The sequence below is a fragment of the Hordeum vulgare genome, chromosome 3H (assembly GCF_904849725.1).
Source record: "Hordeum vulgare subsp. vulgare chromosome 3H, MorexV3_pseudomolecules_assembly, whole genome shotgun sequence".
Lineage (NCBI taxonomy): Eukaryota > Viridiplantae > Streptophyta > Magnoliopsida > Poales > Poaceae > Hordeum > Hordeum vulgare.
In genome coordinates, this window is record NC_058520.1 from 81,238,202 (window position 1) to 81,262,610 (window position 24,409).

Here is a 24,409-nt window from a genome sequence, read left to right on the forward strand (position 1 = left end):
GCCAGCGATAGATCCCCAAGGCAGCCCCCGTGCAGAGGCTGGATTGAATCTGTGTCGCCCATGGATGACTCGTCGTCCGTGTCGACCGGTGTAGTCTCCTGAGTCGCCGATCGCTCTGGCTCATCAGAGTCTTGCGTGAAGCCAACGAAGACCGAGTGTGTCAGGTTTGGTATCTCCACGGGACGGATATACCTGGCCGGCTCGATGATGTCGGTGGAGGTGTCTGGCTCAGGCACGGGTGCTCCGACCATGCCGATGAAGATGTTGACCTTGCCGAAGGGAACTCTGTAGCCGGATTCGATAGAATCGGCCTCGGGCCCCCACAGCGAGTTATCGATGTAGTACTTTCCGTGGCAGCTCCGGGTCATGAGCCCAGCCGCGTAGCTCCCTGGCCCTGGTATGGCTCCCTTTGAGAACTCCAGTCCACCATGCGTAGGCCCCACGGTGGGCGCCAACTGTCATGGTTTTGTCACGGCAGATGTCCTCGTGAAAAGGCTTAGTGTTGGAGCCATCGCACCTTGTCGGCGACTCAAAGGGGTTGAACGGGAGTGGGACATAGATTTACCCAGGTTCGACCCTTGTGAGGAGGTAAAAGCATATGTCCTGCTTTGTGTTGTATTGATGATGTTTCGATTACAAGGAGGGCATAACTCGCCTGACCTAGCTCTCAATGATTTCTAACCTACCCCCTCTTTCCCTGGGACTCACCTTTACATACAGGTCGAGCCTTTAGGGTTTACAAGAGTCCTTGCCATCATACAAGTCATGATTCTTTTTATCTCTAAGTCGTCGTGCTTTCCAAGACTGGAGAACTCCCCGATGATTGATTCTCCACGAGGATCTTGAACCGCCATCCAGCTCCTGGGCCTACTGGGCCAAATCTTGAATCGCCAAAGGATGAGTCGCCCGCTTGGTGACCCGGCCTAGCTAGGGCGGGTCACACAGCAGATAATATCCCCAACAATTCCCGAACCACCTCCTAAGCCAACTCCGAAGAAAAGAGTTATTCTATTCCTCAGTCCCGAAGATATGCAAGAAGCCAAGAAATCTATGCAAGAGAAAGGCATTAGATCTAAAGATGTCTAAAATCTACCACCTATCGGAGAGATACATGGTCTCGATAACCCGATACAAGTAGTAGAAGTGAATTCTCTACGTAGGTTTGATGAGAGTGATATTCCTTTAGATAAACCTGCTAGCCTATGCTTTGATGAATTTGACAACTTTGTTGCCAAACAACAGAGTTTCAATGATTATGTTAGCAGACATTTGGAACAAAGTACTCGTATGCTTAGCCATTTAAGTGCTTGTGTAGACAGAAATGTCAATGATCTGAAGCTTCCGAGTAAACATGACTCTATGATTACTACTCAGGTATAACAAGTACTTAAAGCTCAGAATGACTTGCTCAATGAATTAAATGACAACTCTGTCAGAGTCATTACTAGAGGAGGCAAAATGACTCAGGAACCTTTGTATACTGAAGGTCATCCTAAGAGAATTGATCAAGATTCTCAAGGAATCAATACTGATACACCTAGTCATCCTAAGGAGAAGAAGAAGGATGATAGAAACCTACATGCTAGTTCACCAAATACTATCACACCGGAAGAACCTAATGATATCTCTGCGTCTGATGCAGAAACACAATCTGGTGATGAACATGAACCTGGTGACAATATGGACAGTGATGTTCATAATAATGCTCAACCTAGCAATGATGAGGATGTGGAGATTGAACCTACGGTTAATCCTGATAACCCACAATCTAAGAGATACGATAAGAATGACTTCACTGCTAGGAAGCATGGTAAAGAAAGGGAGCCATGGGTTCAGAGATCTATGCCCTTCCCTCTTAAGCCATCCAAGAAAAAGGATGATGAGGATTTTGAGCGCTTCGTTGAGATGATAAGACCCATCTTTCTGCAGATGCGGTTAACTGATATGCTCAAGATGTCTCCGTATGCCAAGTACATGAAAGATATCATGACTAATAAACGGAAGATACCGGATCTTGAGATCTCCACCATGCTTGCTTATTACACTTTCAAGGGTGGAACTCCTAAGAAACTTGGTGATCCCGGAGTGCTCACTATACCTTGCTCCATTAAAGGAAACTACGTAAGAACTGCCTTATGTGACCTTGGAGCCGGTGTTAGTGTTATGCCGCTCTCTCTTTATTGTAGACTTGAATTGGATAAGTTGACACCCACTAAAATTTCTCTGCAAATGGCTGACAAATCAACTGCTTTCCCTATCGGCATTTGCGAGGATGTGCCTGTTGTGGTTGCTAACACCACTATCTTAATAGACTTTGTTATCTTGGATATTCCTGAGGACGATGCCATGGCTGTCATCCTCGGAAGACCCTTTTTAAACACTACAGGGGCTGTTATATATTGCAACAAAGCCAATGTCACTTTCCATGTCAACGGTAATGAGCACACAATGCACTTTCCGAAGAAACGATATCAAGTACATTGCATCAATGCTATCGAAAAGACTTCATCAATTCTTATTGGGAGCTTTGAATGCCCTATTTCTCGTGTCAAGATGAAGTATGATTTTCTTGTTGGGGATATACATATCCCCATTGAGGTGACTTAGTGGCTATTTGAAAATTCTCCGTTCTCTCTCGCGATTCGAGAAGGTTTTGTCATAAGGACTTGATCAATCCCATTGACGGATTTCTTTCGATGACCATGAAACAGATGAATCAAAGAGTCACATACCTCTGTTTTAAAGCTTTCATTTTCTTTTGCTTAGAAGAAAAATGATAGAATTAGTTTAGCTTTTCCTGTTTTCTGTTTTAGCGTCCCGGAGAAAAATAGCTCGAAAATAAAAGTTCTCCGATGGTCCTGAAAATCTAGTATGATTTTTTCTGGAATTTTTGAAAATTACTGGGCCTGAGAGCTGGCCTGGGGGCCAGACCAGTGGGCCACAAGCCCTGCCACCGCCACCTACCCCCTGGTGGCGGAGTGCAAGCTTGTGGGGCCCACAGGGACCCCCTCCACTCATTCCAGCTCCCAGCCTCTTCTTCCACCTCCAGAAAAAAATTGTTTCGTAGCTCAAACCCGTGTTCTTGCTCATTTGGCTGTGATTTTCGATCTCCTTGCTCAAAGCACCATTCTCCAAACCGTTTTGGGGAAATTACTCCTTGGTAAGTGACTCCTCCATTGGTCCAATTAGTTTTTGCTCAGATGCTTTATCCTTTGCGTATTCTTGCTACCTTGGTGACCCTGTTCTTGAGCTAGAAAAGTTGATTTTAGCTGGTCCCAAGTAGTTTTAGCACGTGATACGGTCTCTAGGCACTAGTAGGAGTAGTTACTACAAGGTGTGGTGGGTCTTCATTCACTTTTCTCTTGAACTTCAAAAAATTTAGCAAAAGGAAATTATGTTCAGGAGGAAGTTTCATGGTGGTTCCTCAAGTAAGAAGGGTCCTCGTCTTTCTTTTCGGGAGCCTGAACCTTTTCAACTAAGGGACGCACCGATACAACCATGTGAATGGCCTTCCGATGAGTTCATGATCGAAGCAGGTTTCAAGGATGAGTTTGATACACTTGTCCGCAATGCCGGGTTAGAAGCATTCCTCTCAGATAAATGTGAACAGTATGCTATGCTCACTGCCTCTTTCGTGCGTAGATTTAAATTTTCAGTTGGCCGTAACTCATCCATACTGTTTGATCTGTACGATAAATCATATACCGTGGATCTGGAGGATTTCAATAGGATTTGCAAGATACCCGATGGGGGTAGTATTAATGATCCTTCTAAGTCTTCGGTCAGAGACTTTGTCTCCAGTATAACTGTTGGAGAAACCAGAGATATCACGCAAGCCACCATAGGAAGCATCCATTTCCGTGCCTTGCACTACCTTGCCCTCTTCATAGGTAGGTGCATTAACGGCAAGGGCGCACATTGTCACCTATGCGCTTCTGACCTTAGTATCCTTAAGAGCGCAGTAACAGGTGACAGGAGCTTCGATATGGGAGCTATAATAGCAAGGAGGCTGAATAAAAATGCCAGTGATGGGGATTTTTTTGGTGGAGTTTATGCTACATGCGTAGCAAATTTTCTTGGAGTATCCATCCGTCCAGAAGACCCTCCTCTCCGTACAGCCTACCTTGATCGTGTCGCTCTAACATGCTACCAGTTCCTTGATAGAGATCATGGATCCCTCCTACACCGCTTGATATTTCACCGGCAGCGTGTTTTCCATATTACCCTTTCTGCTCCTGCTTTCTTTGAATTTCAGGTAAAACGAAGATACTACATAACCATAGGAGAGGCAGAGGAGTATGAGAGGGAGGCGACTGTTGCTCGACTTCGTGAGGCAGCTATTCAGGCAGTGGCTGCAGCACTCCCGTATAACACCCATTATGATTTTGGGTTTTGCCAGGATCATCCATGGGAGTAGACCAAATTAGGCCAAAAGCCTAAGCTTGGGGGAGTACGTGCTCTCACCGACTTTACATTCATGCTTATGCTTTCACTTTGTTAGCCGGTGTTTACACTTTGCCACTGTATTATCCATGCTAGTTTATTCTCATTTTCTTGTTTTCTTGTTTTGTGTCCTTTTGAGAAAACCCAAAAGGATTTTTTTTCTTCTTTTGCCTGTTGGGAGCTTTCCCGTGTAAATAGTTTTCTTTTTCTTTGGGTCAAGGTAGAAGATATTGTTTACAATGTTTATTGGTTCTTACATGCTTACCTCTTTAGCTTTGAAAGAGCCATATTACTTTGTCTTCTCCTTTGTGTTTGCCTGCAGATTCAGCTTAGTCCAATGCACGAGCACTCTTATTATCGTTCACATCATTCGATCGTGCAAATGAAAGGCAATAATGATGATATATGATGAACTGACTGAGACTGAAAAGCTGGTATGAACTCTATCTATTTCATTTTTGTAAATATGACTAGCTTGTCGACCCAGATTCAGCTTTGTTGTGAGAAAACCATGTTTGCAATGACAACTTAGAGATCATAGTTTCTGATGCCATGCTTATTTAGCTGAGAGCTTATAATGGTTTGTCTTGAATGCCAACATAGATTTTGAGATGACTATGATGTAGTATGATAGGATGGTATTCTCCTTTGAATGTTTCAAGTGGCTTGACTTGGCGCATGTTCATGCATGTAGTTGAAACAAAATCAACATAGCCTCTATGATGTTCGTGTTCATGGTGATTTATATCCTGTTCATGCTTGCATTCAATGTTAGTCAAACTCATTGCATCTTGATGACTGTTGTCGCTCTCTAGTTGGTCGATTCCCAGTCTTTTGCTAGCCTTCACTTGTACTAAGCGGAATACTGCTTGTGCATCCACTTCCATAAACCCAAAAGTTTTTCCATGAGAGTCCACCATACCTACCTATTTGCGGTATCTACCTGCCGTTCCAAGTAAATTTGCATGTGCCATTCGCTAAACCTTCAAGAAATAATCTGTTTTGCATGCCCGAACAGCTCATGTGGTGAGAGGGGGCTATTGATATCTTCCATGCTAGGAGTGTTATCCTGGACATGTGTTTATTCACTGTCATTCACGAGAAAGGGGCTGGTAATTGGAATGCCCAGTTCCACGCTTAAATCAAAAACATAACTGTAAAACAAGACTCTCCCCGGATTTATGTTAGTATGGATGGTACCCGAGGATTCGGCTAGCCGTGGAGTGTGATTGATTGGTGGTGGGGGAGTTAAAACTTTACATTTCTGTTTGGGAACCGCCTATAGCATGAGTAGTATGGAATATATTGAGAACTCTTGGTCATTGTGTTGACAATGAAAGCATGCCACCCAAAATTATTATCTCTGTTTTCAAAGCTTGAGCTCTGGCACCTCTGCAAATCAATGCTTCCCTCTGCGAAGGGCCTGTCTATTTATTTTCCTGTCGAGTCATCCTCTTATTTTATAAGCACCAATTAGAGAGCACCTCTGTCATTTTTATGCTTTGCTTTTGATTGATATTGAGTATGACTATGACTGGATCTTCTTTGGTGTGAATTACAATGTTTAGTCAGCTCTTGATCTTTGAAAGTGCTCTGCATTTATGTTTTGCGGTCTCAGAAAGAGCTAGTGAGATACGACCTATTCATATTGCTTCATGCTTGTTTTGATTGAAGTGTTGGTATTTGAAACTCATTATTATTTGCTCATTAGCTGATTATGCCATTGATATTGATTTACCGTGGGACCTTTGTGTCATTTGCTTATGTGGTTAACTTGTGATCTTGCTGAAATTCTGGTTATGAGTTAGACATAGTTGCAACAACAAGATCAAACAGAGTTTGTCAAAGTTTTTCTTTCTCTCTCAGTTTGTCAACTGAGTTGCTTGAGGACAAGCAAGGTTTTAAGCTTGGGGGAGTTGATACGTCTCCATCATATCTACTTTTCCAAACTCTTTTGCCCTAGTTTTGGACTCTAATTTGCATGATTTGAATGGAACTAACCTGGACTGACGCTGTTTTCAGCAGAATTGCCTTGGTGTTATTTTTGTGCAGAAATCAAAGTTCTCCAAACGTCCTGAAAATTTACGGGGAGCAATTTTGGAAAATATGAAAAATATCTGCGCCAAGTTCCACCTGAGGGGGTGGGCCAGTGGGCCACAAGCCCTGGCTCCGCCACCACCCCCCTCGTGGCGGTGGGCAGGCTTGTGGGGCCCACACGGCTCTGCCGCCCCCAACCTCAGGTCTATAAGTTCACTTTCGTCCCAGAAAAAATAAAAAGAGAAGTTTTCGTCACGGTTGCGATAAGGAGGCGCCGCCACCACCTGTTCTTCATCTGGAGGGCAGATCTGGAGTCCGTCTTGGGCTCCGGAGAGGGGAAATCGTCGCCATCGTCATCATCAACCTTCTTACCTCTCCAATTACATGAAGCTCTTCGTCGTTCGTGAGTAATCTATTCGTAGGCTCGCTGGGCGGTGATGAGTAGGATGAGATCTATCATGTAATCGAGTTACTTTTGATGGGGATTGATCCCTAGTATCCACTATGTTCTGAGATTGATGTTGCTACTACTTTGTCATGCTTAATGCTTGTCACTAGGTCCCGAGTGCCATGATTTCAGATATGAAATTATTATGTTGTCACAAATATATGTGTGTTTTAGATCTTATCTTGCAAGTTGTAGTTACCTACTATGTGTTATGATCCAGCAACCCCGGAATGACAGTAACCGGAACCACTCCCGGTGATGACCATAGTTTGAGGAGTTCATGTGTTCACCAAGTGCTAATGTGTTGGTCCGGTTCTTTATTAAAAGGAGAACCTTAATATCCCGTAGTTTCCTTTTGGACCCCGCTGCCATGGGAGGGATGGACAATAGATGTCATGCAATTTCTTTTCCCTAAGCACGTATGACGACACACGGAATGCATGCCTACATCACATTGATGAACGGGAGCTAGCCACATATCTCTCCGTGTTATAACTGTTGCATGATCAATATCATCCAAACAAATCACCGACCCATTGCCTACGAGTTTGTCCTACTGCTGTTGTTACTTGTCTTGCTCTGCTGCTGTTAGTATTGTTGCTACTGCTGTTACTTGTCTTGCTCTGCTGCTACTGTTGCTACTACTGTCGCTTGCTACTATTGCTACTTGCTACTGCTGTCACTACTGCTTTTCCTTGCCGCTGCTATTGCTCGTTACCCTGCTGCTACCTGCTACAATTTTGGTTCGCTGGTCGTTGACGGGAACTGACAACTTCCGTCAACGAGGCAACTTGGCACCATTGATACAATCGTTAGGAATAGTGTGCCGTCAACAGATCGTTTCTGACACCGTTGTTATCATATTACTTTGCTACTGATACTTTGCTTGCAGATACTAATCTTTCAGGTGTGGTTGAATCTGACATATTCAGCTGCTAATACTTGAGAGTATCCTCTCACCTCCTATAGGCGTACCAACAAATTTGGGTCGAATACTCTACCCTCGAAAACTGCTACGATCCCACGCGCTGGTGGGTCATCAACATTCTTCTAGTTTCGATTGACGGAGAGTGCTATCAGCATTCTTCTGGTGCCGTTGCAAGGGGAAGAACAGTTGACATCAGTTTGCCTTACAAGCTCGTATTTGACTCTTTCTGATGTTGTGATAAATTGCAATTGCTTCAATGACTATGGACTGTTGTTGGTTACTTCTTGGTAAGGTTTTTGCTTCATGCTTTGCTTTGTGAAGGAATTATTACTTTCCCATAAGAATCTTTATGATGTATTGATGTTCTATGTGTGATCATGATGCCCTCATGTCCGTATTATGTTTTATCGACACCTTCTTCCCTAATCATGTGGACATGTTTATGGAACTTGGTTTTCGCTTGAGGACAAGCGAGGTCTAAGCTTGGGGGAGTTGATACGTCCATTTTGCATCATGCTTTCATGTTGATATTTATTGCTTTATGGGTTGTTATATTACTTTGTGGTACCATATTTATGCCTTTTCTCTCTTATTTTGCAAGGTTTATTTGAAGAGGGAGCATTCAGGCAGCTGGAATTCTGGTCTAGAAAAGGAGCAGATCTTAGTCCACTATTCTGCACATCTCCAAATGCCCTGAAAATTTACGTGGAATTTTTTGGGATTATATAAAAAATACTGGGCGAAAGAAGTACCGGAGGAGAGCCACCAGGGCGCCACAAGCCCTGCCACCGCCCCCCCCCTAGTGGCGGCTAGCAAGCTTGTGGGCTCCCTGACGGACCACTAGCCCCCCTCTTTTGCTATATGAAGGGTTTTGTTCCAGAAAAAATCAATCGGGAGCTTTTTCGTGGTTTCGCCGCGGCCACGAGGCGGAACTTGAGCAGATCCAATCTAGAGCTCCGGCAGGAGGATCCTGCCGGGGAAACTTCCCAACCGGAGGGGAAAATCATCGCCATCGTCATCACCAACTCTCCTCTCATCGGAGGGGAGGCATCTTCATCAACATCTTCATCAGCACCATCTCCTCTCCAATCCCTAGTTCATCTCTTGTAACCAATCTCCGTCTCACGACTCCGATTGGTACTTGTAATGTTGCTAGTAGTGTTGATTACTCTTTGTAGTTGATGCTAGTTGGATTACTTGGTGGAAGAGTTTATGTTCAGATCCTTGATGCTATTCATTACACCTCTGATCATGATTATGATTATGCTTTGTGAGTAGTTACTTTTGTTCCTGAGGACATGGGATAAGTCATGTTAATAATAGTCATGTGAATTTGATATTCGTTCGGTATTTTGATATGTTGTATGTTATTTTTCCTCTAGTGGTGTTATGTGAACGTCGACTACATAACACTTCACCATACTTGGGCCTAGAGGAAGGCATTGGGGAGTAGTAAGTAGATGATGGGTTGCTGGAGTGACAGAAGCTTAAACCCCAGTCTATGCGTTGCTTCGTAAGGGGCTGATTTGGATCCACTACTTTAATGCTATGGTTAGACGTTGTCTTAATTTTTCTTTTGTAGTTGCGGATGCTTGCGAGAGGGGTTAATCATAAGTGGGATGCTTGTACAAGTAAGGGCAGTACCCAAGCGCCGGTCCACCCACATATCAAACTATCAAAGTAACGAATGCGAATCATCTGAACATGATGAAACTAGCATGACTGAAATTCCCGTGTGTCCTCGGGAGCGTTTTTCCTCCTATAAGACTTTGTTCAGGCTTGTCCCTTGCTACAAAAGGGATTGGGCCACTTGCTGCACCATTGCTACTACTTGTTACTTTTTACTTTTTGCTTGCTACGTTTCACCTCACTTCACCATCACTTGTTACCGTTACTTTCAGTGCTTGCAGTTATTACCTTGCTGAAAACCGTTTATGAGAGCCTTCTGCTCCTCGTTGGGTTCGACACTCTTGCTTATCGAAAGGACTACGATTGATCCCCTATACTTGTGGGTCATCAGTCACCGCACGGTATGAACCCAAAACCAAGCACTTATCCCATTGCAAGAATCATAGATGTAGTTGGCCAGATAAAACCCACAACTCGAAGAGAATTACAAGGATATGAAATCATGCATAAGAGAGATCAGAAGAAACTCAAATAAGATTCATAGATAATCTGATCATAAATCCACAATTCATCGGATCTCGACAAACACATCGCAAAAGAAGATTACATCGGATAGATCTCCATGAAGATCATGGAGAACTTTGTATTGAAGATCCAAGAGAGAGAAGAAGCCATCTAGTTACTAGCTATGGACCCGTAGGTTTATGGTGAAATACTCACGCATCATCGGAGAGGTCATGGTGTTGATGAAGAAGCCCTCCGTGTCCGAATCCCCCCTCCGACAGGGCACCAGCACGTGCCCTAGATGGGATCTTGCGGAGACAGAAGCTTGCGGCGGTGGAAAAGTACTTTCGATGATCTCCTCATTTTTTTGGGATTTTGAGGGAATTTATAGGCGCAACCCCTAGGTCAGGGGGCGCTCAGGGGCCCCACAAGCCTGGATGGCACGGCCTCCTCCCTGGACGCGGGGTGGGGGCTTGTGGGGCCCCTGAGGCTCCCCTGCCTTGGCTCCCAAGCTTCTCGATCTTCTGCCGTCCCAGAAAAAATCTTTTCGGGGATTTTCTTCCGTTTGGACTCAACATGGAAAAAACAGGAACTGGCACTTGGCACTGAGTTAATAAGTTAGTTCCAAAAATATATAAAAGGCATGCAAAACATCCAAAGTTTGACAAGATAATAGCATGAAACCATCAAAAATTATAGATACGTTGGAGACGTTTCAGGCGGCATGACGCATCTCTTGGTAGTTGTCGACAAATTTACCAAATGGATCGAGGCTAGGTCCATCAAGAAACTTGACGCCCCCATGGCCGTTAGGTTCATCAAGGACATCGCTATCCGCTATGACGTCCCCCACAACATCATCACCGAAACGACACCAATTTTGCCAAGGGTGCTCTGGCACTCTACTGCTCCAAGGAAGGCATCCGGCTTGACTTGGCCTCGGTGGCGCACCCACAATCCAATGGCCAGGTGGAAAGGGCGAACGACTTGATCCTGGCCGGCATCAAGCCAAGGCTGGTGGCACCACTTGTCAGGTCAGCCGACTGCTGGATTGAAGAGCTGCCGACTGTGTTGTGGAGCCTTCGCACCACGCCGAACCGGTCAACCGGCATCACACCATTCTTTCTGGTATACGGATCCGAGGCAATCATCCCCACGGATGTTGAGTTCGACTCTCCTCGGGTCACCCTATACACAAAGATGGAGGCAAAGGAGGCAAGAGAAGACGACGTCGATCTGCCCGAAGAGGCACGGGATCTAGCCTTGAGCCGGACGTCCATATATCAACAGAAGCTGAGATACTACCACAGCAAGAAGATCAAGCCCCTCTCTTTCAAAGAGGGAGACTTGGTGCTCAGAAGAATCTAGTGGACAGCCGACCAACACAAGCTCTCTTCCCCATGGGAGGGACCTTTCATCATCAGCCGGGCATTGCATAACAATGCATACTATCTGATAGACGCCCAAGAGCCAAGGAAGTGCAAGAGAGACGACTCCGGCCAGGAAACGGAGCGTCCATGGAACGCGGAATTGCTTCGCCCGTTCTATTGCTAGAGTGCAAAATAAAAAAGAAAAATCATGTACGTATGTATCTTCCTCCCTTTTCGGGATTTTTAATGAATGAATGCAATGGGTGTTTCAAGCCGGTGCTTGAAACACACCTCTTTCGGATTCATGGCAAGAGTTTCTCACTCGTTTGCGAGTTCCCTGGTCCAGCTCTACGGGCTCGAGGGCTCGCCAGCCGGCCCAAAAGGTTTCCTTAGTTGTAGCTGAGCGTATAGTGTATGCCGGGTCGAACCCTTGTCGTCTCGCACAAGCTACAGTCCGGCTCCCGGCTGTCCGGCTAACGAGACGATGGCAGGGAAGGCAGGCTGCATGAAAAGCTTAAACTACAAAGAAGGCTACCGGCTCGGGTCGGTTTTGATCGCTTTCAATCTTATTTTCTAGCCGGCCCCTGCTGGCTCGCTTTTGAGTCTAAAAGTCTTGATGGCTTCGAAAAGTCTAAGTCTGATGATCTCAAAAGCAGAAGCCTCATCCCAATCATAGACCGGCTCTCGGCTGTCGGGCTGGCGAGGTGGATGTTAGAGAGAACAAAGGAGTTGGATGAAAAAGAGTCAAACAGGAATCAAAGGACGAAAGTGCGAGTCAGCAAGCATAGTGCTCACAAATTCAATGCAGAATGACATAGCATATATACATTCAAAAGCATTCAGAGGCCAACGGTCGAAGTTCATTACAATAAGACACCCCTAGTGGGTGGAACTGTTGGACTGACGACAAAATGCAGATGAAAAACAAAAAGGACAAGCTAAGGGGCGGCGGCTCCGTCTGCGGCCCCGACTGCAGCTCCTGAAGTGGTGGCTTCACCATCGCCGGCCATGCCAGAGGCGGGTGCGCCGTCTCCGCCTCGAGAGCCTTTGGCACCGTCCTTCATGGTCGAGTCCGCGTAGGCCTCACTGCTGGAGTCGGCGGCTTCCTCCTCGAAGGCCGCCTCGGCAGAACTGCCTTCGGTGTCGTAAGGCTGCAGATGGAATAGGTCCTCAGGGACCACGTTGCCATCTGCATCACGCTCCAAGCCGAAATCGTCCCAGGCGGTGAAGGAAGCAATGCCGCTGGCCCTCACTTGCAGCTGGTCCTCCACATCCACCAGCTCCTCCTCCGAGCCGGCGCGTTGTGCTGCGAGCTTGCCCAAGTCCAGGTTTTAGTACCAGGACTTGGCCAAGAGAAGCCCAAGTATGCGCCAGCGCACGTGGCTAAGGAGCGCCATGCGTCGAGGCGGGAGCTGCCGGCTCAAGCCAGCGGGACAACCAGCTCATAGATGATGGCTCCACGGCGTCAGGCCACAGCGCCTTCACCATCTCCAGTCCTGCACTCTGGAGACAATCCAGGGAGCGGGCCACTGCGAGCAGGCGGGCCTTGATGCCGGTGGCGATCTCCTCCACGGACCAGCCGGTGTCGGTGTCCACCTCTTCACCAGCGGCGCGACGCTCTTCATGGCTGGTCTCCACAACCGTCTCCACGGCTTCCCGTGTCCCAGGGAAGAGCCGTGGGGTGCGGGGGGTGGTAAGAAGAAGAACGAGGGAGGACACCAACAAAAAATAAAGATCAAATTAAGATGAAGGAAACTTACGGTTGAAATGGATGTCGGTCTCGCGGGCCTCCTCCAGGGCCTCGCGCTCCCGTGTCACGCTCTCTTGAGCCACACGGGAGAGCTCGCCTCGGAGGGCCAGGGCCACCTCCGTCTCCTTCGCCAGTTGTGCCTACTCTTGGGTCAGGGCGGCCTCCATTCTCCTTCAGGGTACCATCCTTGAGCTTCATCTCTTCGAGATGAGCCATCTTCAGGCGCTCCATGTCGGCAGTGTGGGAGGTGTCCTTCTCCTGAAGGGTGGCGCGCAGCTGTGCCAGCTCTGGTTGGTGGGTCGCCTCGCGGTCCTTCTTCTCCGTCTAGAGAAGACCCAGCTACAGGTGGAGCTGCTTGTCCGCCTCACGCAAGGCGTTGCGCTCGGTGACGGCAGCATCCAGCCGGCTCGGCCTTCGACCGCCTGGATCTGGGCCCACAATGCGTTATACGCCTGCACTTGGGCATCATGAAGCTCCTACGAACAAAACAAATGAAGCAAAAAGTAATATTGGGCCCGGCTAACTCTTAGCCGATATGATTCTCGAGGGCTACACCCAATGGGTGCGCTAGCATGCCCCCACTAAAAAAGCAAATGCAAGCATAGCATAATGAGATTCGGCCCGACCAATGCTTGGCCGGCCCGATTCTCGGGAGCTACACCCAGTGGGTGCGCTGGCGCCCCCCCCCCCCCCCCACTGGTTCAAGACCAAGGAAGAAAACCTGAAACGAAGCAAAGAAAATGCGAAGGTTTGAAGACTCACCCTGGTTCAGTCTTGAAGACGGTCCAGGTCGCACTTGGCCACCAGGGCTGCTTGCGTCACCTTGTCGCGGCTGCTGGAGAACACCGCCACCAGCTCTAGGATGCCACTAAGCTCGGTGCCTCGGGGCAGTGTCACGCTCTCGACATTGGCCACGCGCCATGTCTTCATGGGCTGGCTCCCGAAGATGGGGTCGACTCCTGGAGCGACCGGGCCGCGGTTGATCACGACAAGGGTGCCGTCTCGAGGTGGTGGGTTCGCGGCCGGCTCCCTCGACGTTCCGCCTGGCATCCTCTCCGTAGTCGGAGGTGGATGGGCCGTCTCCGGTGCCTCTGTCGTCGCCTCCGGCGCCTCCATGGTCATCTCCGGCGCGCCTACTACATTAGCTTCAGACACACCGGGGATCACGACAAGATCCACCAGCGTGGAGGCGGCCGGCTCGGCGGATTTGGCCGACTCGGCTCCCTGGGTGCGGTTCGGCACCGCCTCGCTAGCTGGCTCCTCCACGCGAGCCCGCTTGGCGGGGTCATGCCTTGCCTTCGACCGCTTCTCCTTGGGGGGCTTTTCGACCCGGCATGGCTGAGATTGGCCTTCGGTCGCCGTCCGAGCTGTTGTCTCCCAGCGAAGGGTGGACTCATCTTCCAACGCCTTCTTAGCAGCGTCAGTAGCGGCCCAGGCGGCTCGCTCGACGGTGGAGACAGTTTCCTCCTCCACCTCTTCGGCGTCCCTGCCAAGTACAAGCTAATGAGGAATCTATCCTCGCACAAGAATTCAAAAGAGGGTAATAAAGAGATCTTACCCAGCCATGAAGGGCACCCGCTTCCTGCCGGCGCCGGTGCGGTGCTTCTTAGTGCCGCCGCCTCGGCCTCCGGCTGGAGGTCCCGTTGTAGCACACTTGGGAGCCGGCTTGGCCGTGGCGACCCCCTTGTCCTTATGTCGGGCCGCCTCGCCAGGAGCTGCCATATGCGACCTCGCGTCAATGGAGGGCTAGAGGCTTCCTCCAAGTCCTCTGGGTCCTCCTTGTAGGCTGCATCATGTAGAGTAGACGGCGTCTCGTCATCATTCGTCCATTCAAGAAGGGAAGGCTTTAGGTGCTCACCAGGCGGCTTGGAGCCCTCCGACTCCAACGCATCCTCTGAATCTTCGGAGGCGGCGGCCCGTGGCTCTATCACCCCTTCATCCTCAATCTCTGAGGGGTCCGACGCCTCCACGTCGTTGGCTGGCGGATCAAGCACTTGCAGGCGCTCGAACATCGGATAGAGGAGTCGGCGTCCGGCTCAAAAAAGAGAACAACAAGTCCAAAATAAGTAAAGAGGGTTTGGGGAGGTACTTACCATCGAAGCCGGATGGGATCGGTCGTAGGGGCCATTCCCCATTCCCAATCTCCGCCTTCATCCATGTTGGCGGAGGAGATCATGTTCACATTCTGAGCCATCGCGCAGGCTCGGAAGTTCTTGGTGGAGAGCCGGCAGGGGTCACGCCGGCCGCCCATCTGACAAATCAGATGTGGTCGTCTCTTCAGGGGCAGGATCCGGTGAGACATCATGGTGGTGAGCAAGTCACGGCCCAGGAGGCCGCGAATCTTCATGTTGTCGAGGTGGGCGCATATCTGCGACACCTCGGCAATCATCTTTGGAAGCGTCACCTTCCAGTTCCTCTTCACCATCGGTGGAGCGATGGCGAAGCGGGGCAGATTGATGCAATAGCGGGAGGGGTCCACGTTCTTCACGTAGAAGAACCCCCTCTGCCACATCTTGATGGAGTCTTGCAGCGGCATTTGGGGGAAGTCGGACATCGTCCGGTGATGCACCAGCGCCGCGCCACATGGGGTCATTGGCCGGGGGCCCTTGAGCTTCGCCGCCTCGGCCTTGTCCATCTTCACGGACTGTTGTTTGAAGAAGAAGAACTTCTGCCAGAGGTTGAGGCGGGGCTCAATCCCCAGGAAACCTTCGCACAAGACGACGAAAGAGGCGAGCTGGAGAATGGCGTTGGGCAGCAGGTGATGCGGCTGCAAGCCAAAGAAAGTGAGGAAGCGGGTGAAGAAGTCGCTCGTCGGGAGCCGAAGCCTCGGTAGAAGTGTTCTTCGAACACTACTACCTCGCCCTCCTTCGGAGTCGAGGCTGCTTCGGCTCCGGGGACCCGCACTGCCACAAGGGTTGTGGGAGGCAGCATGCGGCGGTAGCAGAGCGCCTCAATGTTGCCGTCGCAGATGTCGTTGCCCAACCACGCGCCGTTGTGCTGCCCCTTCTTAGGGGCACTGCTGGACATGACGACTGACGGCGAACGCTGGGATGCTCCTGGAAGCGGCTCGTGGTGATGGCTTGGGCGATGGCGAAGACGAAGCAGGGTCTCTTCTTTCTCTAAGCTCAGGGAAGGAAGGGGCGCTGGTGCGGGGCGAGAAGGGGGTGAATGGCCTCCTTGATGCTCCCGCACCCTATTTAAACCCCCACGATAGATCGTGGGGAGGGGATCTGGTGCGCATAACACCCACTTCTCCCGATTATTACGGGCACATTTACGCCCCTTGGAGCCCAACCATCGCGGAGTAATCCGCAGAGGATCCATTCGCACGGGGGCCGAGGGGGCGTCGTGGCAGGACCCAGAGTTGAGGCCCCATCCCGTCATCTGCTCAAGCCATCATCACGTCAAGACAGGGCCTGACACGTGGCCCAACATCGCAACTTGCGGCGAAGCCGAGGCGTCCCTTGGAAGCCAGCCGGCTTCCACTCCGGCGCCTCCTGCCGCAAGCGGCTTAAGAAGACCATCAACAAAAAACTCAAGCTGGCGAGGCCACCCGCCGCCTCCCCTGCTTCGGGGACTACTAACGGGAGGATAACCCCGGGGTAGGCTCATCGAGCCTACTCCTTTGCCTTCTATATTGAAGGAAAAGCACAACTCTCTCCATGCAGCCGAATCCCCCGGGCTGGCTAGGAAGCTCTAGCCGGCTAGGGGCGAGACGGTCAACTTCTCCTGGCCGGCTAGGAGCGAGATGGCTACCTCCTTCTGGCCGTTTGGGAGGCATCTGCGGCTAGGGGCGAGACGGCCGTTCCTGGGCCGGCTAGCGAGGCCGCTAGTCGGCAAGGGACCTCAAGTCACATCATATCATAGGTCATGACGAGACCCTATGATCAAAGCTGAATACACGTCAGCACGGATACATGATTGGAGCGCACGACACGTACAGTGTCAGTGGACATGCCGCTGACCTACTCCGGCTCCGATCCATCATCCCCGCACAGTGTCAGCCCATCAAACACCCACTCCATTACCGCACTCGGCGTGGGAACAATGGAGACGGCCGTACTGGCAACCCATGACGAATCTCGCAAGACGACGCCGGACGTACTACACGTGTCCTACGTCAACCTTACGCGAGAGCTTCATTGGCTGGCCGGCGGGTCCCATAGCCAGATGGGACCTTGCAGCCGACGGGCCCCTCCACTGACAAGACAAGACCACTGTGGACCCCCTGGCCAGCCGGCGAGGCTGCCAGCGGGGTCCCACCTTTGTACTTTTATCCTTATTGTAGGTCGGTGGGTTCGTCTATAAACCCCCCCCCCCCCCCCGACCCCCCCCCCTCCATGCAGAGGGTCGGTCAATCCTTCACACACACACACCCATACAGGAGAGGTAGTAGGGAGCCGGTAGCTCCTTCTTCCTCCTCCGTCGAACAGCTTGAGGAGAACATTGTAACCACTCTAGTGCATTATACATTCCGACAGGACTAGGGGTATTATCTCTACGAAGAGCCCTGAACCTGGGTACATCGTGTGTTCCTTGCTTGTACCAACCCCGTTCCCAGAGCCCGTCGGTATCCTTTCGATCTCCACCTCATATCTTTAGCCTACCCATGGCTTATGTCGTGAGTAAACACCGAGACCAATAGTGGCGGGGAAGTGATCACATGCTGATGATGGCAACCATGCTATCATACCTAATCCCTAACGGCATAGGACAAAATCATTAAATGCCCTGTTAGGTGTCAAGCCCAGCTTCATGCCGAATCGGGTTTCTGCTCCACGTGCATCGTTGTCCCAACTACATGTTATTACCACGGCACGTGTGTGGACTGGTGTCAATAAAGGTGATCTTCTTGTGGTGATTCACCAAATGGCCCATCAAATTTCACCTAACCGTCTCCACGTCCGCCACCGGTCGACAGATCTTTGCGTGCTCATAACCTGTGAGTAGTTTGCTCATCGGTAGGCAGGAGAGGAGCACCCAGAAGGTTGTTACTTGCCGGGCCTTGAGCTTGTTGGCACCATGGGAGAATCCGTCTCCTAGAAGGTTTGTGTGACAGCCCGAGACCGACGTTCCAGAAGATTCCCCTTTTCTTTCCGTTCCCGTCGAGTGGTTATTTTAATTTGTCGCATTATCATCGCATCATGTGCATCATCAGCATTGCATTGGCATCTCGTTGCCGCCCGTTTTCAAAAACTTGCATCCGTTGTTAGTTGCCGGTTCTCGTCGTTGTCCGTTCTGAGCCCGACCGCACTCGCACGCGCCCGCGACATCGTTTAAATCTTGTTTTCAAAAGTGTGTTTAAAACTTTCTCTGATTGGGCTGGAACTTGGCGTGCGGTCGTATTTAGTTGTAGCTAGGCCGCCTCTCAAGTTTCATCGCAATCGGAGTCCGTCTGGTACCCGAACGATCGACCATAGCGGCACCGTATTCGGTCTGCCGTCGGACGATTATCGGTGTTTAAAAATCGTGTTGTCGCGCCGCCCGTTTTCCCTCTCGTCTCCGGTTAACTCCTCCACATGGCCACTTAAGCGTTCCCGCGTTCGGAATTATCCGAATCCGACCGCACGGTTGGATCCGGAACGGAATTCCGGTAAACCTAGCCCCCCCTTTTTGTCTATAAATAGACCCTCTCCTAATTTTTAGGCAGCCAACCCCCCTCTCTCCAGGAAATCCGTGCAACCCCCGAAACCCTAGCCGCCTCCCACCTACTCCCTCCTCCCACCTCCAGCCACCGGGCCCGCGGGGCTTGATACGTCTCCAACGTATCTATAATTTTTGATGGTTTCATGTTATTATCTTGTCAAACTTTGGATGTTTTGCATGCCTTTTATACCTTTTTTTGGGACTAACCTATTAACTCAGTGCCAAGTGCCAGTTTCTGTTTTTTTTGTGTTTTTGGCCCTTTTCCAGACGAAGTCCAAATGGAATGAAACTTTACGATGATTTTTTTGTACCAAAAGAGACCCCCGAAGCTTTGGAAGAAGGCCAGAAGAGCCACGAGGGAGTCACAAGCCCAGACGGCACGGCCACCCCCCAAGCCGCACCAACCAGGCTTGTGACCTCCTCGTGGGCCCAACCGAGGTAATTCCACTGCCATAAATTCCTATAAATTCAGAAACCCCCAGAAAGAAACCTAGATCGGGAGTTCCTCCGTCGCAAGCCTGTGTAGCCACCAAAAACCCATCTAGGGCACGTTCTGGTGCCCTGCCGGAGGGGGGATTTGGATACAGAGGGCTTCTTCATCAACACCATGACCTCTGTGATGATGCGTGAGGTGAGTAGTTCACCATAGACCTACGGGTCCATAGCTAGTAACTAGATGGCTTCTTCTCTCTCTTGGATCTTCAATTCAAACTTCTCCATGATCTTCATGGAGATCTATCTGTCACACCCTATTTTTCACCACAAGTATTTTATGTTGCAAAATCAGAGCTTGTTAAAACTTATTCAAATAATGTTGTGAGTGCAATGTAAGCCCTTGTATGAGTGAATGCTTGCTTGCTTGATGACTCAAACCCATGAAAAACTTATTATTTTGCTCTCTTCAAAAACCCTTTTTCCTTTATATCAAGATCACATTCATCATGTTGGGATACACTACTAGCTCATGAAGCCAAGTGGCACTTCCAACCAAAGTTGGTGATCTGATCCAGATATTATTTTCATTCATTAAAAACATTAATTGGTGATTTAAAATATTATTTTCCTATTTTATATTTATGTCTGTTTCTAAGGCCAGGAATGATATTCCCACAAGGAAAATTGCTTTCCTGCCTTAGAAAATCCTGAGTAAATTCATGGAAGCTCAGAAGGACATATATTTTCCATATATAAGATTTTCAACCCTATTTTATATTAATATTATTTGAGTAAAACCCTGAAAACCATTTCTGTCTGGTTTAGCTTTTTGAGATGTTTCCAAAGGAAATAATCTCAATAAATTCCCATAAAATTACAGGAGCCCTCCCAAGCCATATTACGTGCTCACATAAAATCTCACCTTGATCCAAGGTGGGGAAGTGCATCAAATGAGCCCAAAACCCTCTCTGTCGAGAGAAGAGTTGGAACAACTCTACATTGCAAAGTTTCTCCAATAGAGCTGAAACTTTGCAGAGGTGTTTGACACCCCAAATGAAGACTCCACACCAAAGATGAGATTTGTGAGACTCTGATTGGCCACACTTCCTTTGTAAAGGACAGAACTGGTCATTTTGGAGCATTTCCAAGTTTACAAAGCTAAACTTGTTCAATGGAGCTCAAATTTGGTGAAACCCCATGTTTTTACCCCAAGACCAAACCTGTTAACTGTCAGTTCCACTGATGGAGTGGAAGCACCCCAAATCACTGTCGAACACCTTCTCACAGGAAGGTAAAAACCCTCCTAGCCACTGTTTTACCCAACGGCAAAGCCCCAAACTTGGTGAGTTAGAGCCCCAGAACACCCTAAGCACTCAGTCAACCAGCCCCTCCCCAACTCCAAGCACAAGTGACAAGATCTTCAATTTGAGCCACAGGCCAGGGCTGGCAACACTGGTGTTCCTTGCCTCCTTTGACCAGCTCGTGCTCCCACTAGCACACAACGGCTAGGCACACTCCCAGCAACACTCAGGACATGGAGGACACGTCCAAAGTGCCCCAGAGCGCGCCAGCATGCCGTGGCATGCCAAAACTGCGCTCTGGACGCGCTACAGAGAACCTCTAGCAAGGGGACGTCGCCCCCGGCCAGTTCCAACCTCCCTAGTAGTGTCCAAACGCTCCCCCGACAGCCACTCTGTACAAAGCTACCATCAAGGGCCCCCTCTCCTCGCGCAAAAATTCAGGTGACGCGTGCCCGCGCACGCTCGACGCGGCCGAGCATGCACGGACGCTGCGGCTCGACCCCACTCGCTCTCCCTCTGCGGCCGATGCACCAGAAGGTCCTAAACCACGTCCCGAACCCGTGGTTTCACGGCCAGCACCTAACTGTGCACGCACGCGCGCCACGGTGAGTCACCGGCGCGCCCGAGTCGGCTCACCGTCGCTGGCCTATAAATAGGTCTCCCCGGCACCCCAGCAGCCCCCAGGCAGCTTCAGCACAACCACTAGACTTCCCCTAGCCGCCCAATCGAGCTCGTAGAGCCCCGGTGCTCGAGATCGTCCGAGGCCCCTCCGCCTCGGAGCTCCGGTCGATCTCCGGCTACACGCCGGCTCCTGCGCCGCCCGACCTCCCATTGCACTTCCCTTGACGCCAGGATCATTTCCCCCAACTTCCCCGAGCGAATCTGTGCCCTAGCCACTAGCTCGACGCCATCGTGAAACCTTTCAGCCATGGTCACCTCGTCGCCGGTGACCCAGACCACCTCCGGTGACATCCCGACCACGAGCAGGTAGGCGAAGGAACGAGGGACCCATTCCCGCTCCTAGATTGGCCTGAGGGCAACGGTAGCCTCGCGGGCGTCCGTCTCCACCTCTCTGGCTGGAGGTAGGAGAAGGGCCCGACAAGTGGAGCCCACCTGTCGGTGTCCTGGGGCAGCCAGCGCGCGCAGCCGCTGACGCTGACCCCAGGGGCCCGCATGTCAGGTTTGAACCTGGCACGCGCGCGCCTGGTGGCCGGTCTGCTGGCTGGGCCGGCTGGGTCCCCCCTGGCCTTTTCTTTTATTTTTAACCTACAAGCTTAAATGATTTTTATAAAAATATTTAGCCAGTAGGAAAATATAATTCTTGCACCAACAGTTTTCTAAAAATGTGTAGTAATTGATTCTGTAGAGTTTGACATTTTTCAAAAACAGAATCTGTTTTGGTATAACAAAATGATATTAAAAGCATTTGTTTGCTCCTGTTTTCTTTTGAATAAATATGCTTAGCTAATAAAAACCATAGGAAACATTTTCCAAAATAATAAACTGAATTTATTCAAGCATTGCAACATTTTTAAAAGCACCTTGTGATCTGTTTTGGTGTGAGCTATTATTTATTTATTCCTTTCTTGACGTAGAGGTACCGAGTGACGGAGGATTTGGAGCGGAAGACCTCGAAGACCCCGGATACCTAGCTGACCAAGGCAAGCAGCCCTTTGACCATGACTTGAGCATATGAATTGATGCATGCTAGAATAGCAAGTACTTTTTCGTTGCATGTGATCACAGTGCCGGTTCATCATTGGTGTGATGGTACCGAAGGCTTCATCGAAGCACTTGCATGATAGTGATGTTATACATATGGCTCCTCGGAGCACAAACATGATGAGCTTGACCCTACCATCTATGAGGATCATGCTATTGTCATGTTGACTAGTAAAGTTATAAGATCATTGCATTGAGCTTGACCCTACCCCTTGAGGGTCATGTTAATACCATGTTGACAAGTAAAGTAAAAGCATTTTATCATGAGCATGATGATGAGTGAAATCAAAGAGTTTATGAAAACCCCGTCGGGTGCCACTAATGCCCGAGGGTGATGATCAGTTGGTGATCACTTTTGGTGAAGTGATGCACCGGTGTTTTTGTGTGAGTATGGTTTCGGAAATGGGATTAGATTTATGATGTGTCGACCGTCCCAACCTTACCTGTGCGACCACGTTACCCCTTTATGGGACGGGGCTTTGTTGATTACTCTGGTCGGTACTAGCAAAGAGCCACATTACTAGTGGCGGGAGTGATCGGTGTCACTCTCGTGATGGGGTCGTGCCAGGAAGGGCGACTATGCCATTTTTATGAGTTCCAGGCACACCGTTGGTCCCCGCATGGTTGATACTGTCCAGAGTCGATGCTTGTGAGACGTACAACATGTGGGCTGGGTACCAATCGAGTGGACCTCTTTGTTTAGTATCGTCAGGGGAAAGATGATGATCGGGTACTTACCTCGGGTATATGTGATATACCGTGAGTCGTGGATGACACGGAAGTTTCCCGTTTCTCGTGGGTACAGCGTGCAACCTCTGCAGAGTGTCAAACTATTCGAATAGCCATGTCCACGGTCAAGGACAGTTGGGTGGTGCTGCTTAAACTACGTCCAGCGTTTCCGCATAAACCAAGTGTGTGTGTGTGAGTTCGGTGAATGGTGTTAATAACCGGAGTTACTTGAGGAATTGAAATGACCAAGTTCGGTGACTTGGCATATAGGGTGAACCCCGTGTGCTCAACCCTTGTTAGATATGTTGATATCTGTAACCTGTTCTTCAAGAGTAGTTCTTTAACTTGTTGCATATACCTGATCATTCCACCAAATTGCATTCCACCAAAGATACATGTTACTGTTATTCTTCACTATCAATTCATATCATGGGCTGTTTGCGAGTACATTTAAAGTACTCATTGGCTTGCCACTGGTTATATTATTCACCAGACATGGAAGGACCAAAGTTTGGCGGCGAGTACGCCTTCCAAGACGAACCTGCGATATAGGACGCTTCCAAGTCAGAATGTCTGTCGGTGTAGGCTTGATGGCATGGGCACCGCTTAGCCCTTACGAGTTTCCGCTACCCAATGTATCTGTTTAATTGGCTTTAGGCCTCGCTCTTGAACCCGACCTTCTGGTCGTTTGATGTAATAGTTTTGGTACTTGGATGTAAGACTCTATTATTCAGTATCTGTGTTCAGTGAACATTGATCCTTGGGGTCACTGGGCACGGCGAACTCGACTTGCTAGTCGGGGTCCCCACAGAACTGGTATCAGAGCCATCCTGACTATAGGAAGCCTTAGATAGCATGGACGTTAGCCGAGAACGTTAGAACGCCAGCCTTGCACAAAACTTTTGCACATACAACCTTCTAACTTCTCTCCTATACCTTGTAGATGGCTGCCGTACCTGAGACACTTCTGGAGACCGGCTTTCCACTACTCCTGGTGGATTGTCTCGAGAAGTGCTACGTACGTCGCACGCCCATCTTCCTCTACCACGAGCACTGGGTCAACGCCGACACTAAGGAATATCACGTGGACGTGATAGTGAAGGCTAATGACTCCCGTCTAGTTGGTTCTTCGAAGGACCACAGATGGGAGAGCTCATGTTGGCAGTGGAGACGGCCGCACGAGAGGCGCTCGTGCGTCTCCGCGGCATCCTCCCTGAGATGGCTAACGAGCCTGTCACTCGTCACCTACCTTTCATTAAGGAAGGAGTGGATGGGAGTTGGACACTCACCCCAGCCACGGAGGATGGGATGCCATTAAGGTTTCAGACCTACTTCAGCCTCTCGTCGGACACCCTGACGCACTTCCTGGTTAAGGAATCAGCCAAGCTACGCTAAGAGCTGCACCTAGTCAAGGGCCTGCTCCACACTAAAAAGATGAAGAATCGCAAGGTAAAGAAGGCAGGCGCA